Source organism: Podarcis melisellensis (assembly GCF_964234715.1).
Source record: "Podarcis melisellensis genome assembly, chromosome: 17".
Lineage (NCBI taxonomy): Eukaryota > Metazoa > Chordata > Lepidosauria > Squamata > Lacertidae > Podarcis > Podarcis melisellensis.
In genome coordinates this window covers 17,295,392-17,322,052 of record NC_138534.1, presented here as the reverse complement: position 1 = coordinate 17,322,052, position 26,661 = coordinate 17,295,392, and the positions used below count along the sequence as shown (strand labels likewise).

The 26,661-nt window shown below is 47.1% G+C and overlaps 1 protein-coding gene across 3 annotated transcripts in view; it reads left to right on the top strand.

Annotated features, from left to right (window-relative positions):
* The window catches only part of ELAVL2 (ELAV like RNA binding protein 2), a 165,246-nt gene that overhangs the window by 6,685 nt on the left and 131,900 nt on the right, over positions 1–26,661 (top strand). Inside the window, exon 1 of one of the 3 annotated variants that reach the window (XM_081894538.1) lies at positions 21,177–21,277. The exons of 1 other annotated variant lie outside the window; for it this stretch is intronic. The gene's annotated coding sequence lies outside the window, so the exon portion shown is untranslated. Of the gene's footprint in view, positions 1–21,176; positions 21,278–26,661 lie in introns of those variants that run through there. One more of the 3 variants, XM_081894545.1, reaches the window with a different exon arrangement.

The following is a 26,661-nucleotide window of genomic DNA, read 5'->3' as shown; positions in this document are numbered from 1 at the left end:
CGGTCTCCGGGCCTTAGTTTGCCTACCCATGGTGTCGAGCCTATGAGTTGATACATCTAATGGCCAGCATGGAAGGAAAAGAAATATGTGAGATGCTTAGGCCAGGCTTAGCCATGTCTACCTGAAAAGAAGTGAGATGGCTGACAACTTGGCATCCCACTTTGTTCATTATTAAATTGATTTCCCACCCTCCTCTGATACATCCCTACTCTCTCTCCCAAAAGGAGCTCAGGCTGGCAAATACAGACGACTCCATCACATGTGGGTTCACAACAGGATTGTTTTCCCTCACCCCCCTAAATGCCTCCGATTCTGGAACCAGAAGCAAAATTAACTTAGACTGCAGACCTATACACACTGCAGGGGAAAATTCCATTGAACTTTCTGGTAGCAAGGGAGGTGTGTGTTGTGCGAAGAAATGATTCCAGCAAGCACAGCTTTCCCTACCCCACAACAATAAGCTGCTTAAATGCTCTCTTATGCCCAACTCTTGCAGATACAGGAGCTGTCTTGCCCCTTAGTCATGTATTTTAATTTTTTTAGCAACCCTAAAAAAGAGGCAAATCAGCAAAACGGGGTCCTTGTACTTCTGGAGGAGTGGCTGGCTGAGAATGTTGTGCTTCTTTAGGGGAAGGGGCGAATCTATTTTTGACTGCCATTTGTTGGCAAGTCAAGCATTTTCTTCTAAAAATATGCCCAGCTCTGACGTCCTGGCGGGTGCATTCTAAGAATGCAGCGATGTCTTTAATGTAGGAAAGCACAAGCCCGGTCATCTATGCTAACCATGCTGTTTTGGACACATGTTGTGGAGAGGGATATCCAGTTTTCTCGATTTCCCTGCCCACCAGCATATGATGTCCTTGCACTTGATTCCTCCCCACACTTTTTGTTGGTTTGTTTCTAAGCAAGCAGGCAATTAGATTTCACATTAAACTGAGCAAGCACTGATGGGGTCTTGCATGCTACAGTGCATAGTATTGTTCTGTGCATGTGAAATATGAAACAGATGGCCAAGGGAGCCCAGGAAAAAAGTGTGTATGTGGGGAGGGGGGGGGAGAGGGAACTTGCTGTGCCCTTTTTAATAAGACCTTAATGTTAAGCGAAGTGGCAGCTCAGTGCTTTCTCAAACACAACTTTTATGATTACTGTTTTCTTTATAAAAAGACAAAATGTGTGTGCTGTGTTTGCATAGTTTTCACTGCAAACGAATGCCATTCAGTTACTGAATTATCACAGCATGTTTCCCATGCAGTTGTTTGCTCGGAGCAGAACAGTGCAATGAGACAGAGGATCCCCTAAATGCATCAGGATCTCAACCTATACATTTGTTCACTTACTGCAATAGTCACATCAGGTACCCTGCCCACTTCTGTCCCTAAGTACCCCTGTCATGTATCCATCAGAAGTTTGCCCATGAGCAAATGTAGTTGGGGAAAAAAAAGGATGCTCACCACCCTGGTCTCTAGGCAACCTTTGGCCCCCCCAGATGTTTTGGCCTACAACTCCCATGATCCCTAGCTAACAGGACCAGTGGTCAGGGATGATGGGAATTGTAGTCCAAAACATCTGGAGGGCCAAAGGTTGCCTGTGCCTACTCTAGACCATCTTGATTGGCTTCTCAGTTACTATGCATGGACCTCAATTTGCCAAGTACTGCAGACCCCCCCCCTCCCGTTTTTCAAAAGCCAAGCAATGGACCCCCTACTTTTGAAATGTTGATTTTATGTGAATGGTGCCACAGAACCCCCTGGGTGGGTTATGCAGACCCAGGGGTGGAGGAAGGGGGTGCAGTGGGGGGCGGGTTGCCCCGGGTGTCACCACTTAGGAGGTGACAAAATGGCGGGCGGCACTCACCGTACGGCCTGCAGTGTGCCGAGCCACACGTCTCTCCTGGGAGTGACATGGTGGCTTGGGCGCGCGCAGGCTCCATGCCGCCTAATAGGTCCACTTGCGGCCTCCCCCCCCCCCCCAGCTGTAGGGCGGCTGAGTGAGAGGAGGCAGGCAGACTCCTCAGAGGCCCCACGGAGCGTCCTGCCCCAGCTCGCCCCACCCCACGGGTAGCTGGCCACGCCCCTGGGCACAGGACACACGCGCCGCCCCAGGCGCCCAATCGGCTTCCTCCACTGCTGTGCAGACCACCCCCACGGCATGCGTGGACCACCAGTTGGGAACCACCGCCTTAGAAGATGTTAGAAACTTAGGCTGCCCACTGATAGACACTTCATTGGAGTAAGCTCCACTGGTCATAGTATCCTTTACTTCTGAGTAAATCAGGGTTGCTATACGTCCAGAATTATGTCCAGAATTTTTATTCTGCACATCCGCCCAGGGATGTTTGTACTTAGGACATAAGATGTTGCCTTGTATGGAGTCAGACCATCACCTTGTTGAGTCATGTCTATGTCAGTAGCCTTTACCTTTTTCAGACCCAAGACTCACCTTTAGGTCAGCCCAAACATGCATTTGGGGTCTCTTTTCTTAATTTAAAAAATGGATTTGTATGATGGTAGTACAGATTAGGTCATCTAGCAGCTGGGTCCCTGCTTTACCTGAAATCGCTTGAGATTGAACCTGCGACTCTTTTGCAACAGAGTATGTGCTTTGCCACTGAGCTACATCCCCTCACTTTGATATAGCCTTGCTGCCTTGGGGTATCTTTTCTAAGCTCAGCTGCTTTGCATGTCCTGTTATTTAGGAAAATCATTCAAAATGTTGTCTCCTTTTTTATTATTAAAGGGAGAAAGATGCATGTGAAATCCTCTCGAACTCATTTTGCTTGTGATACTGAATAGCATTCAAATGAGAATGATCTTCCCAAATTTTTTGTTTTTAATTTTTTTTTTTTTGCAAGCTTGCCCAATCCAGCTGTATATTTTATATGCTAATCTAAATTCTATTTTTGTTCCCCTTGGGGGTTTTAAGTGATTATAATTGTTGCTCTTCAAAAGCCAAACAGATGATGATTGCTGCTTCAGGAATATACCAAAAAGAAACTGGCTTTCATTAAACCTGCTCATCCCTCTTTGTAATTATCCCTATTTTATCTCACTAAGAAGCGGGAGGGAAATGGCAAGTATAGTTCAATGAAGGCACTTTGGTTATTTAAACACTGCTTTTATTGAGCTAACAGGGGGTGTTAAAGGGGAATTTCCAGGAGGAGGAACTGTAGCCTATAGCCCAGTTACCTTTCCACTGGAGACTAGAGAACCCTGAGTCAGCTTAGAATGTAGGCCAGCCAAGAATACTGCAGGACAGATGCCCCTTTTCAGCATCTCTGGAAAGAAAGAAAGGGAAGGAGGGGAGAAGAGAGAATTTCTTAAGCCCAACCTCATAGATGTGGCTATGATAGCAGACTGACAGATGTTTTGCAACACATCTCCCTGCCTGCCTGCTCTGCTGGAAGTTGCATTATAGTAAGCAGCGCATCATTATGGGAGTCAGAGGAGAGAAAAGAGATGCAAGGGTTGGCAGAAGGGATACTTTGAGTATTTCTGGACAACCCATCCTGATTTGCTTGCAGGGAGATGAGATAGTGTTGGCTATTTCCAAGCCTCGGTTCTGATTTGTTTGTATCAAAGGAAACATGATCTAACTCGCCAATTTCTTTCCCTATCTGATTTTTGGGGGATTAGCAGTGTTTGTGTGTGTGTGTGTGTGTGTGTGTGTGTGTGCAAGGCCTCCCAATCAGCTATAATTGTACAACCTGAATTTCCAAGTGTGTGACTGAATCTCACCCGAAAATAGTCACAGTGCCCTGCAAGTGAAGAATAGTTTAGAGCACAACAGGCTTCCTCCATTTTGTCAAATCTTGCTTGGGAGACTGAACAACATGCAGATTTTTTTTAAAATGAATTAAGTACAGCTAGTGTTTGATTTCTCAAAAAAGAGAGGACCATCTTGAAACATGACCCTCTGATCTGCTCCTTGTTCCTCTCCAAGTGGGGACTCATTGCAGTTTCTCAGTCGTGAGAGAAATGTACTTTGGGTCTGTTCAGGGACACTGTCATTTCTTCTCCCTTTGCAACTGTTTATTGAGCATTCATCCTGATTGCCTTCTGCAAAACTTCGCCTGAGGCGAGGCAATGTCCACTCTCTTTTTTTTTTTTTGTCAAGCTTTCCTAACTGCGAAAACCACTTTCCTAATTGCAAAAATGTAAGTGGTTAAAAAAAAAGTGGGTTTGTTGCAACTTTAAACCACTTTAAATAAACCTACTGTATATTTCTAGGTATGCAATTGGATCCTTTCCGGGGGGAGAGTTAAAGTCTGGTGGCGAACTAGGATTTGGCAGTGGCACTGAAAACAGTTGTTGGGGCTGTGTCCTATTCAGGGGTGGAGGAAGGAGTGTGTGGTAGGGGCGGCTCACCAGTGGCGTAGCGTGGGTTGTCAGCACCCGGGGCAAGGCAAATAATTTGCTCCCCCTAACCCGTGGATTTGCGCCCCCCCTGCACCCCCCACGCTACGCCACTGCAGCTCACACCGGGTGTCCACACAGAGGGGGGTGACAAAATGGTGGGCGGCACTCACCGCAGGGCCTGCAGCAGGCCCGAGCCACGCATCTCTCCTGGAAGTGACATGGTGGCTTGGGTGCCCGCAGGCTCCACATTGCCCCAAGCGGTCTGCCCGCCGCCTCCCCCTCAGCTGTAGGGTGGCTGAGTGGGAGGAGGCAGGCAGACTGCTCAGAGGCCCCACGGAGCATCTCGCCCCAGCTGGCCCTGCCCCCGTAGGTGGCTGGCCCCGCCCCTGGGCACAGGGCTTGCATGCCGCCCCAGGCGCCCAGTTGGCTTGCTCCACCGCTGGCTGGTGGACCCCATACTGAGGGCTTCCATAGGGGCAGCAGTGGGAAGCTGTGAGCTGCCATTTAAAATTTCCCACAATGCCCTGGAAGTACCCAACAAAGCATAACAAAGGATGCTATGGGGGATTTCAAAGGATGGCTTGTAAACTTGGCCTTTTGGAACAGGGGACACAGGATAGGTGGCAGAAGCAGTGAGCACTTCTGGGGCACTAGCAGCTACCTGACGGTCCTTGACCTTGGTGTAGCTCATATCTGCAGAGGTTAAAAGCCACGTGAGGTAGGAATTACTACATCATCTTAATTTAATAGAACTAACGTAGAGAAATGGGACGCAGGTGGTGCTGTGGGTTAAACCACAGAGCCTAGGGCTTGCCAATCAGAAGGTTGGCAGTTCAAATCCCCACAATGGGGTGAGCTCCCGTTCTTCGGTCCCAGCTCCTGCCAACCTAGCAGTTTGAAAGCATGTCAAAGTGCAAGTAGATAAATAGGTACTGCTCTGGCGGGAAGGTAAACGGCATTTCCGTGCACTGCTCTGGTTCGCCCGAAGCGGCTTAGTCATGCTGGCCACATGACCCGGAAGCTGTACGCCGGCTCCCTCAGCCAATAAAGCGAGATGAATGCCACAACCCCAGAATTGTCCACGACTGGACTTAACGGTCAGGGGTACTTTTACCTTTACCTTTTAAGAAAGATCCAGATATCTCCTGGAATGTAATGCCTTTCCAAATATTTACGGCACTTGTTTTAAAAAAATCTAATCAAAATAACTTCCATCTGCACTTTATATACAACATGCAAGCCTCGCATGAGTCTTTATGCTGCCATCCCACTTCTCAGATGCCTACTGTACTCTACGCGAGTTACACCACTGGGCCGTGCCATTTATCTTACACCTTTCTGCTTCGGGCTTGCTAATGCTGCATTACCTTTTCATAAGCCCAAGATTGCCTGTCAAGGAGATCTGTAAAAGCAGGGCTGTCAGCGGATTTCCTCCACCACCCCGTCTCTCCCCACACACCCCTTTACCAGGAGACAAGCTGTATTAGTTGTGTGACAAGACCGCTCTTCTATTTTGGAAAGGAAGGATTTATTCCAGGGCTGTGCTCTCGTGCATGGCAACAGCCACATCACGATTGGCGTGCTGAGTTTGGCAGAGAATGGGGAAAGCATGCATTTTGCAAGACAACACAGTAGGTTGGCAATTCGGAATACAGGAGCCTGGAGGAGCTCCTTCCCTCACCCAGTGTTTCAAATCACATTGGTCGCTCAAGAGCATCTCAAGCTCACTAAATAACTACCGGCCCTTTCCACAACATGCACACCCAGCAGTGAGGGACACACGTCTGTAAGGGACCATATAACATTGGTCCTGAAAGACCTTCATTGGCTCCCAGTACATTTCCGAGCACAATTCAAAGTGTTGGCACTGACCTTGAAAGCCCTAAATGGCCTCGGCCCAATATACCTGAAGGAGCATCTCCACCCCCATCATTCTGCCTGGACACTGAAGTCCCCCGCTGAGGGCCTTCTGGCAGCTCCCTCACTGCGAGAAGTGAGGTTACAGGGAACCAGGCAGAGGGCCTTCTTGGTGGTGGTGGCTGCCCTGTGGAATGCCCTCCCATCAGATGGCAAGGAAATAAACAACCAGCTGACTTTTAGAAGACATCTAAAGGCAGTCCTGTTTAGGGAAGTTTTTAGTGTTTTATGTTTTATTGTGTTTTTAATATTCTATTGGGAGCCGCCCAGAGTGGCTGGGGGAAAACAGCTAGGTGGGCGGGGTATAAATAATAATTATTATTATTATTATTGGGAAAGGCAAAGGTAAAGGTACCCCTGCCCGTACGGGCCAGTCTTGACAGACTCTAGGGTTGTGCGCTCATCTCACTCTAGAGGCCGGGAGCCAGCGCTGTCCGCAGACACTTCCAGATCACGTGGCCAGCGTGACGAAGCTGCTCTGGCGAACCGGCACCAGAGCAGCACATGGAAACGCCGCTTACCTTCCCGCTATAAAGCGGTACCTATTTATCAACTTGCACTTAAGGGTGCTTTCAAACTGCTAGGTGGGCAGGAGCTGGGACCGAACGACGGCAGCTCACTCCGCCGCAGGGATTCAAACCAGCGACCATGCGATCGGCAAATCCCACAGCGCCACCCGCATCCCTATTATTATTATTATTATTATCATTATTAGTCTGCCTCTCACAGGAAAACCCTCTCAGCATTCAAAGACCCTCAAGCAAAAATAAAGCAAAACATAGTTGTTTGTATCCTAACTAGGCTCCCCTGATCAGAAGGGCTGTGTGAGGAACCCATTACTCTGCATGACTACTATTAAGTATATTTTAACCACCACCGGTTATCTTTTGGATTTTGTGTGAGGGAAATCTTAGATACTTGGAGACTCAGGCCAAAGTTGAACCAATAAGAAATATTTATTTTACAGAACAAAGCGGATAAAACAAAGGCTGTATCAGGTGGTAATGTTATTTCAGGAAACAGTGAACTTATTAACAATTGTATTAAATCTAATGCAGGCTTCCTCAGCCTCAGCACTCCAGATGTTTTTGGCCTACAACTCCTACAATCCCTAGCTAGCAGGACCAGTGGTCAGGGATGATGGGACCTGTAGTCTCAAAACAGCTGGAGGGCCGAGGTTGAGGAAGCCTGATTGAATGGATGTTATAGGCTTCCAAACAAGGAAGTAAATGCATAGTTTTTTTCAACCTTCAGTCGCTTGTCCAGTTATTACACTTCAAGTAGTTGTTAAAGGTTTCCAGGCTAGGAAGAGAAGGAGGGAGGTGTTCATGGTGAGTTTCAGCACCTCTTTTTCTAGAAAAATAGCACTGAGTGGAACATTTTCACCTGGCGCCGAAAAATATATAACGAAGGCGCCAGGCGAACTTTCCTGAGGAGAACATTCCACAAACAGGGTGCCAATACAGAGAAGGCCCCGTTCTTGTGTTGCCACCCTCCAGACCTCTCGAGGAGGAGTCACACGGAGAAGGGCCTCAGATGATGAATGCAGAGTCAGTGCTTGTTGAAAAATTGTGTTCAGAAACAGAATTAATCTGGAGCTGCCCAATCTGATCTTGAGATGATTCTTCAAATGAGCTAAGGGGACACAATAAATAGTCTTGAATAAAAATGTTTTTTTAAAAAATAATATTTTATTAAGTTTCTTTTCTTACAAACACAGATATAAAGCTTAGAAGAAAGAAAGAAAAAAAAGCAGATAAAGAAAGAAATATATAGATAAAATCCAACTTTCCATAATGTTTTTCACAATCTAGTTGGACTTCCCCACATCCTCCAGACCCTGTGTTCCCTACGGTAAAAACATCAGCAATTTGTTACCTTGTTTCGTTACATATTATATCTTTCAATTTATCATGTTTCTAAATTCATAATTGTATCCCTTTTCTTATATAATTAGAATAAACATGATAAGCTTGTCTTATAATTCCGCCTTTTCTTTCTTATACCTTAATTCTGAATTCACATCATCACGTTGCTGAAGCTAAATTTTCTTAGTCATGCATTTTTCTTAACATTCATACAACTTATAGTGTTTTTGCAAATAGTCCTTAAATTTTTTCCAGTCCTCTTCCAGTGTTTCCTCTCCCAAGTCCCGGATTCTGCCAGTCATTTCAGCCAATTCCATATAGTCCATCAACTGCGTCTGCCATGAATAAAATGTTTTTGGACAAAGGCATCACATTCACTTTCAACAGATTATTGACTACCCACACTCAGTTTGTGGAGGTGGGTGTGAATGTCGTGTGACAGAGACTGGTTTACAACTGCAAAAGGGAAATATATTTTTTCTGTAGGATCCCTAGAATTTGAGTAACCGAAACCCAGAAATCAATATGGACAAGGCACAAAGCAAACAAACATGCAAGGTGACTGCAGAAAGCCATTTTTAAAAAAAACATAATCAGTGGAAGTTTTGTTGCATTCTCTGGGTATGAACCTGAACTGATTTGCTGCAAAATCCAAAAGGTAAACTAAATGCATTTATTTAGCATTGCGTGAGTGCACTAATTTCAGGCGCAGGCGTAAGGGAGTTTAATTATAACCATAGTTCCTTGGGAGTAGGATGCATTCAACTTAGTGAGACTTCTCGGTAAACATGCATAGGAATATAGCTAAATAAAACTGTTTCACTGAAGTGAGTTTAAGCAGACTTTACAGCCTTGACGCCAGAAAGCATCTTATGGAAAAGCTATCATTACTGCGAGGGTGAAACAACCCAACTGCCATATTTTAAAAACTACCGGTACATCCTTGAAAATGCTGTGAGAGAGACATCCTTGCCAAACATAAAGAAACCTGCTCCCAAGTAAATATTCAAATTTACTCAAAATACACTAGGAAGAAAGCTGAAGGGTTTTGTTTGTTTGTTTGTTTTTTGCTAATGAAAAAGTATGAGGGTTGTTTATTTCACTTTCTTTTTTATTTTTTTTATTTATTGAGTTTATATGAGTTTATTTTCAACATACACACCCACACTTGTAAAACTGCATAATCAACTGTAAAACTGCATAATCAAAAGAAAAACAAACACAAAAAAACACAAATGAAAAACAAAGGAATACAAATAATCCATAGTAACGTATGAAAACATATATAGAACAGATAATGAACAATATATATATATATACACACACACACACACACACACACACACACACACACACACCATATTTCAGTTCTTCTTTTCTTCCAGTTGACTTCCTTCATCTTCTGCACGGTTCTCTTTTCATTTTTGGTAAACTGCCTCCTTCTTAATTCGTTATTACCCCTTTTTTTTTACAATTGTTAACTGAAGTACCATAAATTATCTTGCAGAAGTTAATTGATATTTCGCTTTCTTTCGCCCTCCTACCAAAAGGAAAGCCCCTCTGATGAATTTTCTCCAGATCTTTGCCTGGCACCATTCCCTCTATCCACAAGGCTAGGTCCAGAGGACAATAAAGGAGGCAAAATGGTGGCCAGCTTGCCAGCTCAGCAGTTGTTGTTAACTACCACTTGCAAAAGGGGCTTCAAAATAAACCTTGGAGGGAAAGTGGATAGGAAGCTGCATGTGACACGGCTCTTGGTGAGCTCCTGCCTTGAGAAACTGTCAGAGAATTTCTTCTACTCCCTGGAGAAATTTAGTCCTCCCCTGAACAATTTCTCCACCCAAGAAGGGGTGTCCACATCTCTGGTTCTATAGAGCTGGGGATTTCTTTGTATTTTCCTAAACACTTCTTAAATTTATATATGTTGTTAACAATTATCATACATTTTTTTTTTGTTTAGTCGTTTAGTCGTGTCTGACTCTTCGTGACCCCATGGACCAGAGCACACCAGGCACTCCTGTCTTCCACTGCCTCCCACAGTTTGGTCAAACTCATGTTGGTAGTTTCGATAACATTGTCCAACCATCTCGTCCTCTGTCATCCCCTTCTCCTTGTGCCCTCCATCTTTCCCAACATCAGGGTCTTTTCCAGGGAATCTTCTCTTCTCATGAGGTGGCCAAAGTATTGGAGCCTCAGCTTCACAATCTGTCCTTCCAGTGAGCACTCAGGGCTGATTTCCTTAAGAATGGATAGGTTTGATCTTCTTGCAGTCCATGGGACTCTCAAGAGTCTCCTCCAGCACCATAATTCAAAAGCATCAATTCTTCAGCATCAGCCTTCTTTATGGTCCAGCTCTCACTTCCATACATCACTGCTGGGAAAACCATAGCTTTAACTATATGGACCTTTGTCAGCAAGGTGATGTCTCTGCTTTTTAAGATGCTTAATTAATTAACACTGTGATTCTGTGCTTCTGTGGAATGCATATAGCACTTAATGACAAAACAGGCTTACTCTTCTACTCCACTATATTTCCAAAGAGCAGCTTATATATGATTTCCAGGGAGTCGTTCCTCCAGGACCATCCTTTCCTTGCTTCAGGGTGGGAACTGAGCAGTGGGTTATCAAACCATGGTCCAGCTTATCTTCTGCTCATTCATCTGCATGATTCCCCTTGTTGCCTAGTTTACAAGCCTACTTTACAGGCCCGTAGCCAGATAATATGTGCAAAGCACTTTGGACACTTCAAACGAACTCTATAAATGCCAAGTATTCCTCATCTTTTGTATATTTACAAAAATGATATTTGCTTCCAAAAGGTCATACAGTTGTTCCACAAATACCACCACTGCTCTAATCTGACTGAGCCTACGGTTCTCAGATACACTAACAGATAATAAAAACAGTATGAATGTCATATGTTGTCACCATAAGTGATGATCGGATGCAGTCATGTATATATGTAATTGGGAGGAAAGGTTATTTGGACTTTTGGCCGGATAAGCAGCCAAACCATCCCATTGCGCTCTCTCAGATCAGGCTGTAAAACCATAACTTTTGTCCCTAACATTATTTTGAGTGTACTTTAAATATGTCCCAGTCCACAGTATAAATCTGTCTCTTATGCATGTGATCTTATTACCTTAAGATATAATTACACAGTGCTCCAAATATAAGGAATGTGGCAGCTTTTAAAAAAAAATTTTAAAGGTAGTAACTATCAATAGGCAATAGCCATTATTTTAAAGCTCTGTATCATTAGCAGAACAATTACTGCAGAGGAGAGATGTTTTAGCACAATGCACACTCTTTTCTCCTTTAGATAATTGCATGAAAACAGAAAACTCATGCTCGTGATAATAAAGGGCTTGTGTGGCTGGTTTTAACTTTTCATATCATAGGTGCATGCTAATCCTTCCAATAGTTATCATTCCTCCTCGCTCCTCCCTAATCCTTCTTGGAGGAGCTTTGCCCAATTGGTACATATAATTCAGAGTCATAGAATTTACTTGCTAGAATGCTCAGAATGTTTCAGTATGAGTATGTTTAGGGAAGCTTTTAATGTTTGATGCATTACTGTATTTTAATATTTTGTTGGAAGCCGCCCAGAGTGGCTGGGGAAGCCCAGCCAGATGGGCGGAGTATAAATAATAAATTATTATTATTGAGTTCTCATACTGATCTGCACTGTTAATGAACAGCAACAAGCAATGGTAACCATATTGACAATGGTTGTGCAGCACTTCTTTATATATATATATATATATATATATATATATATATATATATATATATATATATATATATTTGCTTTCGTATATATATATTTGTTTTTTACTATCATCATTATTATTACAAATCTGTTGTAGCTTGGGTTTACTGTCACAACTTAGGGTAATTACCATATTTTTCGCTCTATAAGATGCACCAGACTACAAGACGCACCTAGTTTTTGGAGGAGGAAAACAAGACAAAAATATTCTGAATCCCAGAAGCCAGAACAGCAAGAGGGATCACTGTGCAGTGAAAACAGCAATCCCTCTTGCTGTTCTGGCTTCTGGGATAGCTGCGCAGCCTGCATTCACTCCATAAGACGCACACACATTTCCCCTTACTTTTTCGGAGGGAAAAGTGAGTCTTATAGAGCAAAAAATACGGTATTTGTTGTTTTCTGAAACTGTCTTATATTGAGTTAAACCATGGGTTTATCTAGCTCAGTATTGTCTACATCAGGACTCACATTAGCTCTCCAAGGTACCAGGCTGAAATCTTTTCCACTCCTACCCGAAGCAGGCATAGGCAAACTTGGCCCTCCCATCATTCCTGACGACTGGTCCTGTTAGCTAGGGCTGGTGGGAGTTGTAGTCCCAAAATATCTGGAGGACCAAGTTTGCCTATGCCTGTGCTAAAGATTGAACCTGGAAACTTTTGTATGCTGAGCAGGCAACTACCTTGCTACAGCAAAAACTGGAGGCCACAGCCAATTGTAACAAATGAGCATTCCGCCCTTGGTATACAAGTCAGCACCAAAGAGCATCAAACAGCATAAAAAGCAAGCAAATTAGACTTACATATCATGCTGTTTGAAGTTACTGTCGCTCTGTAAATAAATATAGGTATTTATAATCTACTGGCAATTATCTTTTCCTTTATTTCCTCTGCAAATAGTTCTGGGAGCTTACTGATGCTGCGGAAAGTGAGATAGATACCTCAGCTACAGCCACCTGTTCCCTGTCTTGGGTGCACATTATTTGACACAGGCTAATGGCAAACATGGGACGCGGGTGCCACTGTGGGTTAAACCACAGAGCCCAGGACTTGCCGATCAGAAGGTCGGCGGTTCGAATCCCCACGACGGGGTGAGCTCCCGTTGCTCGGTCCCTGCTCCTGCCAACCTAGCAGTTCAAAAGCATGTCAAAGTGCAAGTAGATAAATAGGTACCGCTCTGGTGGGAAGGGAAACAGCGTTTCCGTGCACTGCTCTGGTTCTCCAGAAGCGGCTTAGTCATGCTGGCCATATGACTCGGAAGCTGTACATCGGCTCCCTCGGCCAATAAAGCAAGATGAGTGCCGCAACCCCAGAGTCGGTCACGACTGGACCTAATGGTCAGGGTTCCCCTTTACCCCCTTTACTAATGGCAAACATGGAGCATGTCCCGTCCCGGTCCCGTCCCCCCCGCTGGTGGAATATTAGGAAAACAAAATGGTAACTGTGAATGTTCTTATTGATTCTGATCCACACTGACAGAAGTCACCTATTGTTTGTTATGGCCTTACAGTGAGTAGTGCTATCCAAAGTGGGCCCGAAAATGCAGGACTATGCTGTTCTGTGCAAATGATGTCATACAAATTACATGGCTGCTTGCTTAGATACCTGAGTCAATGGCTCTCTAGCATTTGCTATGAAACCCACTGTTGGGATTTCATCTTCTGGTATCAACTCTGCCTGCGCCCAGTAAACCACAGGCACCAAAGCAGGAGCCAAATGCTTTGTGACACATGGTACACGCTTTCTTTCAGCTCATCAGTATATCCCAGCATCTGCAGAAGTATGCCTAGCTGAAACCACAAAGAGTTTCACTGGCCGTACGCAGCCTCTGGAGGCTAGTCTGGCCTCCATTTAAATGGATTTCCACTGGATGGGAACATCCTTCTGGTACAGTAGTAACTTGGATTAAGTACTTAATTCGTTCCAGAGGTCTGTTCTTAACCTGAAACTGCTCTTAACCTGAAGCACCACTTAAAGTTCTTAACCCAAGGTACTATTTCTGGGTTAGTGGAGTCTGTAACCTGAAGCACATGTAACCCGAGGTACCACTGTATAGGAGGACTTTGGAGCCACAAATGGTTTTAAAGCAGCTGAACTGAATGGTTTTACTGGCTGAAGATACCTGGTTGTTTGAAAATCCGCTTTGTGCTTTGTGTAGGCGTGTTCTGCTGTTGGGTATTTTTTAGGCGTTCTGTTTTATTGCATGCTTTGACTTATTGCTATTTGCTGCCTTGTGTATTTTTAGAGAAGGGGTGGCTAACCTTTGGCTCTCCAAACATTCCTGTTCTCATCATCCCTGACTTCTGACCATGCTTGTAGGGCCAATGGTAGTAGGAAGCCAGTATACACACACACCCTAGCCAGATGTTTTATATACCGTACATAAATATATAACTAGACCAGTGTTTCCCAAACTTGGGTCTGCAGCTGTTTTTGAACTACAACTCCCATCATCCCTACCTGGCAAGACCAGTGATCAGGGATGATGGGAACTGTAGTCCAAAAACAGCTGGAGACCCAAGTTTGGGAAACACAGGTCTAGAGTGACCAGATTAGTGAACAAGTCATAAAAGGCTGGTTGTGTCCATTTAGAAATTTAAGTGAAGACATTAAGAGATAAAATAAATCCTATGAAATCCCCAGCTATGCTGGCTGCCTAACCATAAAATATTTTCTGTTCTAAATTTTGAAAAGTGTATCTCAGCAATCTTAACAATAAGCCTGTAAGGCCTTGTTACTATTCTCCCTCCATTGCAAGGTGCATTGTCTGAGAAAAAGGAACTTGCTGGTGGCTGTCCCATATATTAGGGAAGGGGCTGAGATTTGCAGCGGCAACTTTCACCCGTTAGACCACTCTCTCCAACCTTCCCATCTTCAGCTAAATAAACAAAGTCTCGTTTCAACAGGAGCCCGTTTCCCTGCTAAAGCATGGAAGAGCCGAGTCCTTGACACCATTAGCCTTTCCAACAGGATTTGTTGCTTACACAAACATATGGCTCATTTTTCTTACACCAATTCAGTAATTATTCCAAAGCTCATTAGTCAGGCTCCCCACCCCCACCTTCAGAGAGGAGTTGGCAAATTTATGATCCCTGGGAGATGAAGTGTCTGTGTCTCTGTGCGGTACAGGAAGCGAAGCGAAGCCATCTTCAACACAACACAACATCTAAACTTATTGGGGCCTTTTATTTAGATAAACTGCTTTAGCACACGTGCACACCCAACATGCAGTCCCCATTTGTCTTTCAAAGGAACGATTCTGTGCGTGGACTCACAGTGCGGTTGTGAAGATGAATTTTGTTGCGACGAGGGACTCCTGTCTCCAGCAGAACACGAGATCCCGCTATTCCATGCCTAACCCAGGGGCCATTTGAGGACATGGAATATTGGCTTCTTGACTCACTCACTCTCTCTCTCTCTCTTCCCCGAATCAAGGCTCGGGGGAGAAGCTTCTCTCCTTGCAAGTGGAAAGGCATTGCACAATATACGTGCCCTTTAAGTGTCCTGCCAGCAACGTGCTCTCTAATCCCACCTACCCACCCCACATCTCAACTTCTTAATTTCCTAGAATTGTAGAATCGGGGGTCATCTAGCCCAGCCCGCTGGAATACAGCGCAGCAGGTGCGTGTAAGCATATATTTGGGGGTGGGGAGGGCTTTATGTCTTTATTTGCCAGAGCAGAACGCAGCGGGGTCTGTGCTTGCTGCTTGCTCCCTTACAGCACCGGGATGGCCTTGGGAGGCGAAAGTTTGGCGCATTGCAAGCTCGCCTCCCTTCATCCTTCTCTACCCCCCCCCTCCATCCCTGCTCAGCCCGCCGCCCCATTCAAGTGATTATCTGTCGAAGACCTCTAGAGCCATCTCCATCTCTGCAGCGCGCTGATAAGACAGCTGTTTCTCTCGCCGCCGCGTCTCTCCGGGCCCCGGTCTGTCTTTCGGTACAAACTGTGGCTTTGTTACCCTGGCCTGCTGCTGTCACTTTCTCTGTTGTGCGAGGCGTTTGATCCGAGCACAAAAGGGGGAGGGTGGCTGGGTGGCTGGGTCGAGGTGCGGGGGGTTGCAGAGTGACAGAGACTAAGGGAGGGAGAGGGAGAAGGGGAGAGAAAAGAGATGGGAATGATCGCCTGGCTGATAGGCATGGCTTTGCGGCATGTATCCGCGCCCAAGTTGCAGAGAAGCGGGGGGGGGTGTAGGAGGAGAGGGACCCCCTGCCCACAAGCAGCAAGCCAGAAACTCCCCCCGTCTCCCTCCCCCACACCCTTAAAAAAATAATAACCTAGCAAATGGGCGAGGGATAACAACGAGAAAGCAAGCAGATGGCTTCCTCCAGTCTGAATCCAAATAACGATCATTTATCTTCCCTTTCAAGAAGTTAAGAGATTGCTCCTGCCCTGGCCCGCAAAGAATAATTTTTTAAAAGCAACCCCTTCTTCGCAACATACCAAGCATTCAAGGGGAGTGTGGGGGGGGGGAGCAGAAAGCTCATTTGTATTCAGGCTGCATCATCATCATCATTTTAATTGCTTTTTTTTAAAAGAAGAAGAAGTGTTGCTTAGTCAGGCTCGCAACTCCTAAACTTGCTGCCAACATGCGCAGCGCGAGTCTAGGCGTGAGATATATATACTGTATATATGTTTCACACACACACGTGTATGATTTGGAAGAAATCTTCATTGGGTTCAGTTGGACTCAGTTCTCGGCAAGAGGCTTAAGGCTGCAAGCTTTCGTGTCAGCGGGACTTCCTTCCAAGTAGCAACATCCTGTCAGTGTCTACTCGGAAGTCAGCACTGGTTTATCCCCAAGGAAGTGCGGAGCCCAAGAGGCGCTCCGAAAGACACTCCGAAACAGGCGTCCACTGAAAGGAACTGAAACGGAGCGTCGGAACAAGTGAGTCAGTTGAAGCTTGAGGCCCGTTCGGTGGCTATTTTGCAACAAGGAAAGAAGCAAGACTTTCTCTCTCCAGTTAAGAGAGAGAGAGAGAGAGAGAGAGAGAGAGAGAGAGAGAGAGAGAGAGAGAGAGAAGTTGCAAGAGGCAGTGTGTTGAATTAAGCAACGCCTAGACCATTCCGTGCGCTGGAGTCCTCCCGTTTATTATATACTTCTTTTGCGTTTAGGGAGCACGCCCAGTAAACATGACCTTATGAGAGCCCTTTCAAAAGGAAGCTCTTTTAAAGACCGATCTCTCAACTCGCACAATTTCACACATGGGCAGCACTATCGCCTTGAGATAACATGCTTTCCAAACGGAATAGACAGTTACATCTCAGATATATATTTTTCTGCTGAAGTCCCCCTTCCCGTCCCCGCTCCCTGTTTGAGCGTGGACAAGCGAGCCTCTCTTTCTAAGCGACGCTCTTTACGGCTCTTGTGAAACAATGGTTTTCTAAAAAGAGAGTTTGTGTGTGTTTAAACTTGGCTCTTAGCTGCTGTGTGACTTCCTCGTTCGCCGACCGTGGGAGACGGCTGAGAAAGCAAGGCGAAAGAAGTGAGCTGCTTTGGCTAAGGCGCATTGGGCACCTCTGTCCATGGTCCTGAAACTCCCCAACTTTAGTTTTAGAGTGGAAACTGGAGATTAAGAGATTGCCTAGATTTGGGGATGGTTCCTTTGTTTTCCTCACCCCGTCCAGCCCCCAAAAAGTGTTCTTCTGCCACATGAAATGTACCTTCCCGGGCAGGCGAGTTAAAAACAACTTGTTTATTTGTTGTTGTTGTTTTCTTGAAATTGCTAACTTCCTAAATTATTGAGTTTGGTTTGCGTGTGACTGGGTGGTAGCAGGACCTACTCAACTCAAATTATGTTGCCCGCGTCCGAAAAGTGATGGTGCTGTTATTTTTGAAGAGCACAGTTGTGTGTGTTACTTTTTCTTTCGTCGCTGTGTTCTTACGTAGAAAAAGCAGCTGTGTAAACAGAAAAAGAGTCTCTTTATTTCTTTGTGTTATGTGTCAAACGTTGATGTCGGAAATGTGGTTTCTTCTGCAAAGTTTTAAAAAATAAAAAGATTAAAAGAAAAAAAAAAGATGAGGACCATCTTTTGCCTAAACAGGAATGGGACAGGAGAGGGACCTGGCGGTAAGACCTTCAGGTCAGTCTGATGGTTGAGAACTTCTGCTTAATTTCACTTCCTGCCTTGTTAAGTGTTTGTAAACTTACGGGTGCCTTTTAAAAAAAAGAAAAGAAATGAGTTCAAACTAGCGGTTAACATGGCATTTGCACTGTGTACAAGGTTGGCATGTGCCATCTTCTTCTAGAATCTCCTGGTAGTCCTTGGGGAAAGTTGACGAAACCCCATTTCTTAAGTTAAAACAGAGAGAGAGAGAAAAGATACACACCTTCGAGGGATTTCTCTGGAGCAGCTGCTTTTGAAAACTTAGCAAGAGTATTGTTTTTAATCGATTCCACTGAAGACAGAATGCCACTTTGCTGCACGTTTTAATCAGCTCTGGCATATCGCAAGGTTACTCTCCTTCCTTTCTTCTCCAAGGCTGCCAACTCTCCCCTTAAAACATCTCCCCCCCCCCAAGTTAGTCACTTAGGCAACTCCAAAGAGAGTTTGGTCTTACTTCTTTTAGCCTATCAATAGTCCAGGTTGCCGCTGCTCTCCATTCTTCCTCCTCCTCCTCCACCCCAACTCGTCCTTCAAACGCCGATTTGACATATAATAGCTGGCTTCATCAAGAGCTGCTCCTGAATGAGGGGCGTGTCTATAACACATGGCTAGAGTGTTAAAGGGAACAAAAAACAGCCTTGTTCTAATGATGGCATCACTAGTGAAACAAAGGTGGTCATAATTAGGCAGAGCCCACATCTAAAATTTCAAAAGCAACAAACAAAAAGTCCTGGTGTTTTACGGGACACCAACGTTGTAAATGTAACCCCGGAGGTGGGTATCCTTTTAAAACCTAACTAAGGCATCAGTCATAAAGACAGCACTGTTCTGTTCCTCCCTCCTCAACCTCTTCTGTTTTAGGGTTTCAGGATCCATCCCATCCCACATTCCCCAAAGGGGCAGACAGCGTTTAAGGAGTTAGCGTTATCCCAATGCTTCACAGTACCAACTTCAGCCCAAGGGGAAAGGTTCGTTTGAGGATGAAGCGCCCATTTTAGTTCACCTGAAGGCGGCTAGGCGGTGTAGAAATGAACACACACACAAACACACACACCCTCCATCTGACGTCGATTGAATCCTGATATTGTAGGGACCAAACAGTCGGATAACCGACGGCTCTGGCACCCGTCCCTTTCATCCCTTGTAAACACTTAAGGACACACTCCCGGGGGTCCCAAATTAACATTAATCTCACGGCCCCTACCTACTTTCTGGCACTCCTCTCCACATGCAAAATGTTCGGTTGTACTTCGTTGGGGGGGGGAGAGGGATGGGCATATAATACCGCCTCCCCGGGGGGCATAGAGTGCTTAGATGTTACACGTAGCGGTTCGCCCCTTCCTCCTTCCCTCTCCCACCAAATATAGTCTAGAAGGCATTTCCGATTGGAGAGAGAGATTGAAGTACAAGAGAAGGACACGGAAGGGCAAAGGCACGGAAAGCTGCTGCGGTGTACCCACCGGGGGAGGCAGGAGGAAAAAACCATTCTCAAACAGAATTAAGTCAGAACAATCGGCAAGGAGGGCGAGTGGAGGTGGGGGGGGAGTCTTTGCTTTTCCCCACCCCCGCCGCCGCCGCCGCTACCGCCACCACCAGCATCCCTCTCTCCGCCCTAGCAGCTTAGGAGAGCATCTTGGAAGGATGGCGAGCAACTTTCCTGGAGAGGAGGGAAGTTGAGGGCGGGAGGTGGGAGGCAGGACCCTGAAAAACGCTTCTTAGGCAGCCTGGGAGGGGGCCAGATTCAGCTTAACAGGCTTCTTCCTCCTCAAAGGGAAGACCGGTAGACGCCCTGTGAAATTCAAACGCATGGCAAATGCAAAAGACTCTGCAGTTGGGATGGAGCTGCTTTTACCTCCCCCCCCCCCTTTTAAAGAAAGAATTTTGTGTTCTCCCGGTGAACACAAGTCCCTACAAGTCTTCAAGGTGTGCTTCCTTGCTTCCTCTTCAGTTGGCTGACCTACATAGTGGCAGACCGTGTGTACTGGAGGGGGTGGGGAACATCTAATTGTGTATCTCTGTGTTTGTGTGTGTAAGAGAGGGGTTCTCTTTGGTAAAGAGAACTCGTGACAAACCCCCCCAAAAGAGGGTTAGACCAGACCTCCTTCCTCCGTCTAAAGAATCGTGGCAGCAGCATCCGACCTAAACCCAGCCGATCGAGCAGTGATCCAGCCTGCTGTTGCAAAAATAATGTGACAAGCATTGCCAACGTCTTGCATTTCGTCTGGCGTGTGGAAGTTCCTCTCCAAAAGAGAGAGAAAGACAGACAGAAAGGGAGGGCGGGTGCTGGGCAAGAGAAGGACAAGGGGAGGAGAGGCAACTTCGCTCAATCCCTGCGCTGCTCGCTTCCTGCGCTGCCTCTCCCCTATCTCTCTCTCTCTCTGCCTTGCCTGCCCTGCTCGGCGCAACGCACCCTTGAAACGGGACTCCATTGAGCCCTCCGGAGTGACACGGCCCTGCGGCCAATCCGGAGCAGCCTCTCCGCCGGGGCGGTGCCTGCCGGAGCCTGCCGGACCAATCGGGGTCTCCGCAAGGCCTGCGAGCAAGCTCAGCTGTCCCTGGCTCCGGCGTATACTTCCGCGCGTGGCACTCGGGATAGGTGGGAGAGCCTGGCGCGGCTGCAGAGACACATAGGCGCGCACCCTCGTGCGGAAGCAGAGGAGCGCCGGGTGATACGGTTCCTATAAATCTGTGCTCCACTTCGCCTCCCATTTAAGGCGTCCTCCCCCCTCGTGCCTGTTCTCACTTAAAGAGATGCAGCAGCCCACTTCGATTGGGAGCTGCTAGAGCGAAGGAGGCAGAGAGAGGGAGGCAGCCTTTTAGGAAACCCTCCTTTCATCCCTTCTTTCCTTTGTTCCTACCTTTTATTTCTCCTCCCCTCCCCCCCTTTTTCTGTTTAGTTGTGTTGTAACAGGGGAACCTTCGCTCTTGCCACGCTCCTTATTTTTTTAAGTTCTTCCCCCTTTCTTTATTTTTTCATCCCCCCCTTCCCAAATTTCTTCCCGCGCTGTGGGAGCGGAGAAAGAAAGCAGCTTTTAAAAATAATAATAACAATATATATATATATTTCAATCTTATTTTACGTTTCTCCGCCCCCCTCCCTCCATTTTTTATTTTCTTCTGTTTACAACTGTCCGCAATTTAGGTTTTGGGTGTTGTCGTGAGACCTTCCCCCTTTTGCTTCTTACTCATCTTTATTGGGACACCGCTACCTTTTCCCCCTTTTTTCTTTTTCCTTTTTCTTTTTCAAAACTGAAGCGAGAAAGGTAAGTTGCGCTTTTTTGTTACTATATTATTATTATTATTATTATTATTATTATTACTCTTGCTGTTTCGTGTCTCTGCTCGCCCTTAGGGCGGCTACCTCGCCCACAGAGGGAGGAGGACCAAAAGTCGTAGACAATTAAGTTTACCGCACACACACTTCTGTGCTCGGTTTTCAGCGCTTGGTGCCCCCTGCTAATAGGGTTAGAGACCCGCTGCACCGTTGTAGAAATATCTGCATGAGATAGAGCAGTTGGTAGAGGATGATATACGTTATATATGTATATTACTTGCGTTTAGGCAGCTAGGTGCTCACAGGGAGCAAAACGCTGGAGAAAAATACAGCAGCTTAGCTGGAGGTGTAAAGTTCACAGTCTTTTTTTAAAAAAACAAAAAACAAAAAAACCCACCTCTGATCGTGAAACGCGTCTCTCGCGTTGGACCAGCGGAAAGTACCTAACACACAGGGCATGAGGATGAATGAATGGAATGAGCATCGCTTTGAGGAGCTTAAACCCGGGCGTTTGCAGATCAGACGGGATAAGCTGGCCGCTGTAATTGCATTAACCAAATAGCATTGGGTGGCTTGGAAAGAAAGAGAAGGTGGAAACGGCGGCGGCGGCGGGGAGGTGGGTGGGTAGGAGAGACAGAGGCGCGCACACACAGCAGACAAGAGACGAATGGGAGAAGCAGTAGCTTGATATTGGCGAAAATTTGCAGATCCTGGTGTGTGTTAGCTGTCAGAGCTGCTGGCTGGAGATGTGCCAGGATATATATATATATATATATATATTTGTGTGTGTGTGTGTGTGTGTGTGTGTGTGTGTGTGTGTATTAAAATGGGGAGGTGGCAGCAGGGTGGGAGAACTAGACTTTTAAACAACCTTCCAATGACAATTATAGCGCTCTGCAGGGAGAGTTCCGCTTTTATATCCGGGAGACACGATTTTCTTTGTTCTGAGGAAGCTGAGAAGGGTGGTGAGTTGGGGGGGGGGGGAGAGAGAAAGATGCTTCAGCTCTTGATGCAGCCGAAAGACGTCCTCGCTGGCAGCCCGGCTCGCGTACCTTGCTTGGGCGGAGAGCGAAGCGTTTCCTCGCGTCGCTGTCCTTGGTCCTGAAACTGCGGCTGCGAGGGCGGCCGGCTCGAGAGCCCAGGAACCAGAAATCGGTCCCCTGAAGGCGAGAAAGCGTAGAATCAGCCGGGCGACGAGACAGTCCTCCCACAGTCCCCTCCTATTGTGAAACTGATACCATGCTGGAGAGGAGGCGAGGCGTTCGTAGTCCCCAGCCCGCTCTCGTTTCGCCTGGTGTCAGCATTTGGGGGAGAAAGCGTCTGCTCCTATGGTTTAATGAAGGACACACACACCACTCCCTCCGCGTCCTTGAATATTGCATGGAAGAAGTTGGTGGCAAAAGGTGGGGGGACATGGGGCGATGAGATTGTGGCAGTCTCTCTTTCTCTCTCTGTGTGTGTGTCGGTTTTTGGTTATGTGTGAGTGGCCGCAGGCTCGCCCCGGGGCCTTGGATTTCGGCTAGGAGCGGCTCCGGCTTTCCGTTGTAGCTTAATTTATGCCCAGCACGTTGCTATGTGTGTATGTATGTATGTATGTATGTATGTGTATGTATGTATGTATGTATGTATGTATCCACCTATTTCGCTTCCGGGAAGCATTTAACAGTAGAGCTCTATCACTCTGAGCAAATCGGTAGCCTGGGCGCCCTGTTTCCCCTTTGGTTTGTTCCAACTGGGCAGCAAAGGAAATTGGGATCGAAGCGCCGAGATTTAATTAACAGTTGAAGGGTGGTGGGGTTTGTGTTTTTTAACCAGCTGCCTTCAGGGTGGGTGGTTTTTTGTGGTGTTGTGGGTTTTTTTTTGCGGGGGCGACTACGTAGAGCTAGAGAGAGAAACCCAGGTATAGTCAGTGTGTTATATTTCTGAAGCACACCCCTTGCATGCCTTGGAGCCTGCTTATCAGATATTGCTCAGAATATCAGACGACGTTTTATTCGCCCTGCACAGCCTCGGGATGCGCTCAGGCGCGCGCAAGGCTGCAGTGTTCAAAGCTCTGGCCGCGGCGATGGGGGGAGACATTAGTGGGACTCATCTGGAGCAAATGGCTGAGGGGTTTGGCAGCGTCAGAATTCCCAAGAGGGTCTCTCCGCCCTTCTTACTTTAAACGAGGATCAGTGTAATAAGGAACCTTCTTCTGGAGGGGTTTGGAACGTGCTTCGTGTTGGTGGTGCCCCCCCCCCCAAAACCCCGCTTGGTCTTTCGTCTCCCTGCGCCAGGTCGGCTGGCTTTTAAATCTCTCCTTCTCAGGCCACGCTGCAAAGTGACATTGCCAGGCACTCAACGCTGAGAAGTTGAGCTGCTCTCTTTGTGGAAGGCACGCTTTTTTAGAGAAAGAGAGAGGGAGGTATAGAATCCAAGCTCGGCGTGACCGTTGGCACTTACAACCGAGCGCACTTAATATTTGGAGTACTGGGGCTACGTAGGGGTACAACCACCCCAATACAGATGGTTGGGAGACGGGTGGTCACCATCAGTAGTTGCAGTAAAAACGTGGAAAGCTTATATATGCTACGGAAGAAGGCCAGGTGGAAGTGCTATAGGGCAAATGTTTTGCACGCTCGAAAGTTCCCCGTTCAAGCCCTTCATCAGGAGGTCGGGCGTGTCTGAAACTCTGGAAAGCCGCTGTGAGCAACACTGTCAATGTGAGCAACACTGGCCAAGATGGGACCCATGGCAGACTGCCTGGGCGAGGCAGCTTCCTAAGGAGCTACTTGTTTCTTTTTCTGTGGTGGGTGGGAGCAGATGGCCTCTCGGTAGACCCCCCTCCCTCCTCAAGAAGCCACGCGGACCTTATCTGCCCTCCTCTCTCCACCACCCAACAGAAGCAGCTCTGCTTGGGGGAGTAAGATGGCCAAGGTGACTCCGAAGCAGCTCTTCCTAGTAAAACCGGGCTGTAGGCCTGCGCTGAGCGCGTCTCGGGGGCTTCAAGGGCGCGCCGCTTTAAGGGAGCCTCCATCCCGGCTCTGCGCCGGCTAAACCTCCCCTGCGCAAGGCTGCAGGTGAAGGAGATCAGCCTCCTGGCAGAGGAAGGAAGGACTCCGCTAGGGGGGCAGGTGCGAGCAATGCCACCTAATTGTCTGGTGAAGGTCAAACTATGTATGGCGGAAGCCGGTAGCAAATAATGCTTGTTGTAGTCGGTGGGATTTAGAGCTGCCTGGAGGGCAGGACTCGGTCGTTCCGCGTTTACGAGAGCTGCTGCCGATTTATTGAATCGCTACAAAGCTGCCCTTCTGAATTTGTCTCCCGTGATTTCCTGCGCCGACGGCGCGCTCTAGGTGCGGTCCAGCTGGCGCGGAGCGCGCGCGATCCTGAAGCCACTTAATCCGGCCCTTCTTGAATTTCAACCGAGCTTTAGGCCCGTTGACCCCCAAAGGAGTCAGCCCAAGCTGCTGCCTTCGCCTAGGCGAGACTGCCATCATTTTCCGTGGTGGGCCCAGGCCCCACTGAACTCGGTGGGGCTTGCTTCCCGGTGAAGTGGGCTGCTGCACGCGGTCCTTGGAGAGAGGGGGGGGGGGCGTCGAGGCTGCAGTTCGGCTCCTGCTTTTTGGATCTGAGGGGCGCTGCTGTTCCGTATTCGGAGGGTTGGACAAGGACGGAGGTCTCCACAATGCCCTTGAAGACAGTCAAACGCCTTTTCCAACTCCTTAGAAGTCGCTGGTGAGAAAGACTGCGCACAGGGCCATGACCACACCTATCTAGAAAGCACTTAAGGCAGCTGAAAGCTAAACATGTTTTTAAGGCAGGATGCCTGCAACCCGCCCCCCTCTTTTGTTCAGACCGGCGAATCTTGGCATGACGGCTTAAGTGCTTTATGGACGAGAGCCACCAACGATTTCCCTTCACGTAGCTCCATAGTCTCCCATTAATCTTTCACGAGATGTTCTGCAGAGTTAAGAGGCTTGGTGGATTGCAGCCAAAAAGGCGCTCGTTCGACACAGTTTACTCCGGAGTCATTGACTTGAGCTGTAGGAGGACGGCTTCCAAAATCAGGTCTAACTGCTTACTGGCTTCCCGTGCTTAAGCTGAAGGAAGTCTCGTCGAGTATAGGGGCGCATTACTCCCAAGGAAGTGTGCACACTAAATTGTACCAAGCGTTCGGTTATACAGCCGCGCAGCCCGATTCTGTGCACTTGGAAGTCAGTGCTAATGAGTTTAGTGGGACTTGTGCCCACCACGCCTGCATGCCTAGGATTGGGCCGCATTAGTTCCAACGGGGTTGGCTTCCTTATAATTGCGCATATTATTCCATGGCTGTAACCCTCCGCACCTCCAACTGCAAGTAAGCGCCATGTAACTCGGAAATATTTTCCTCCAAGTATGTATGGCTGTGAGCTTAGCATAGGAGCCAACTCCTAGGGGCCGAGGTCCCCCCAATAAAGTATTTTAGGGGGCCGGTCCCTAATAGTAGTAGTACTACTACTACAGTAGTAGTAATTATTATTATTAATACCCCGCCCATCTGGCTGGATTTCCCCAGCCACTCTGGGTGGCTTTCAGCAAAATATAAACACATAATAAAACGTCAAACATTAAAACCTTCCCCATACAGGGCGGCCTTCAGAGGTCTTCTAAAAGTTGTAATGGACATTGCCATTCAAATGGTGTCCTTGTCATGTGATTGATTCTGTGGGGCGGAGCTTGCCTGATCCCCCCAATATTTCATTCAAGTTGGCACCCCTGGAGCTTTGGGTGGCCTTGTAACAGCCCGATCCTATTCCACCTTCTCCCAGAAGTAAAGCCATTGATTTTATTTTTTACACTGTTGCCATGTGCAATTAATTCCTATGGCAAACAAAGGAAATTGTTTCCGAGCAAGCCCACGACCATATTCACCATCTGACACCATTAATTTCAGCAGGATTTATTTTCTAGCAAGCGTACATAGAATTGGTCAGTCCCCCCCCCCCCAACCTGGCGCATCTCCCCACCTAACTTCGGGACTTACAACACCCATCATCCCATCATCCTAGCTGGAGCTGATGGGAGTTGGTGTCTTAACATCTGGAGGGCAGCAAGTTGTAGGGGGGAGAAACTGGGGCCTTGGGGGCATTAGGCTGGAAGCTGGCTGTGTCCCACCCATTTGACGAGCCTGTGATATCAATGGTCGTCTTGGGAATCAGCAGAAATAAACTCGGCGCCAAGGCTTCCAGAAATTACAGAGCATCACATTAGGCTCTCGAAATGGAGCTGCTGTTGCACAAGGTCCAGAGCTAAGGGTCTCCTAAGGGGGGGGGACTCCAACCCGCCCCCAACAACCTGTCTTTCAAGTTTAAATATGGAGATTAACTTGGGGTTGGATTGAGCCCGCCTTCC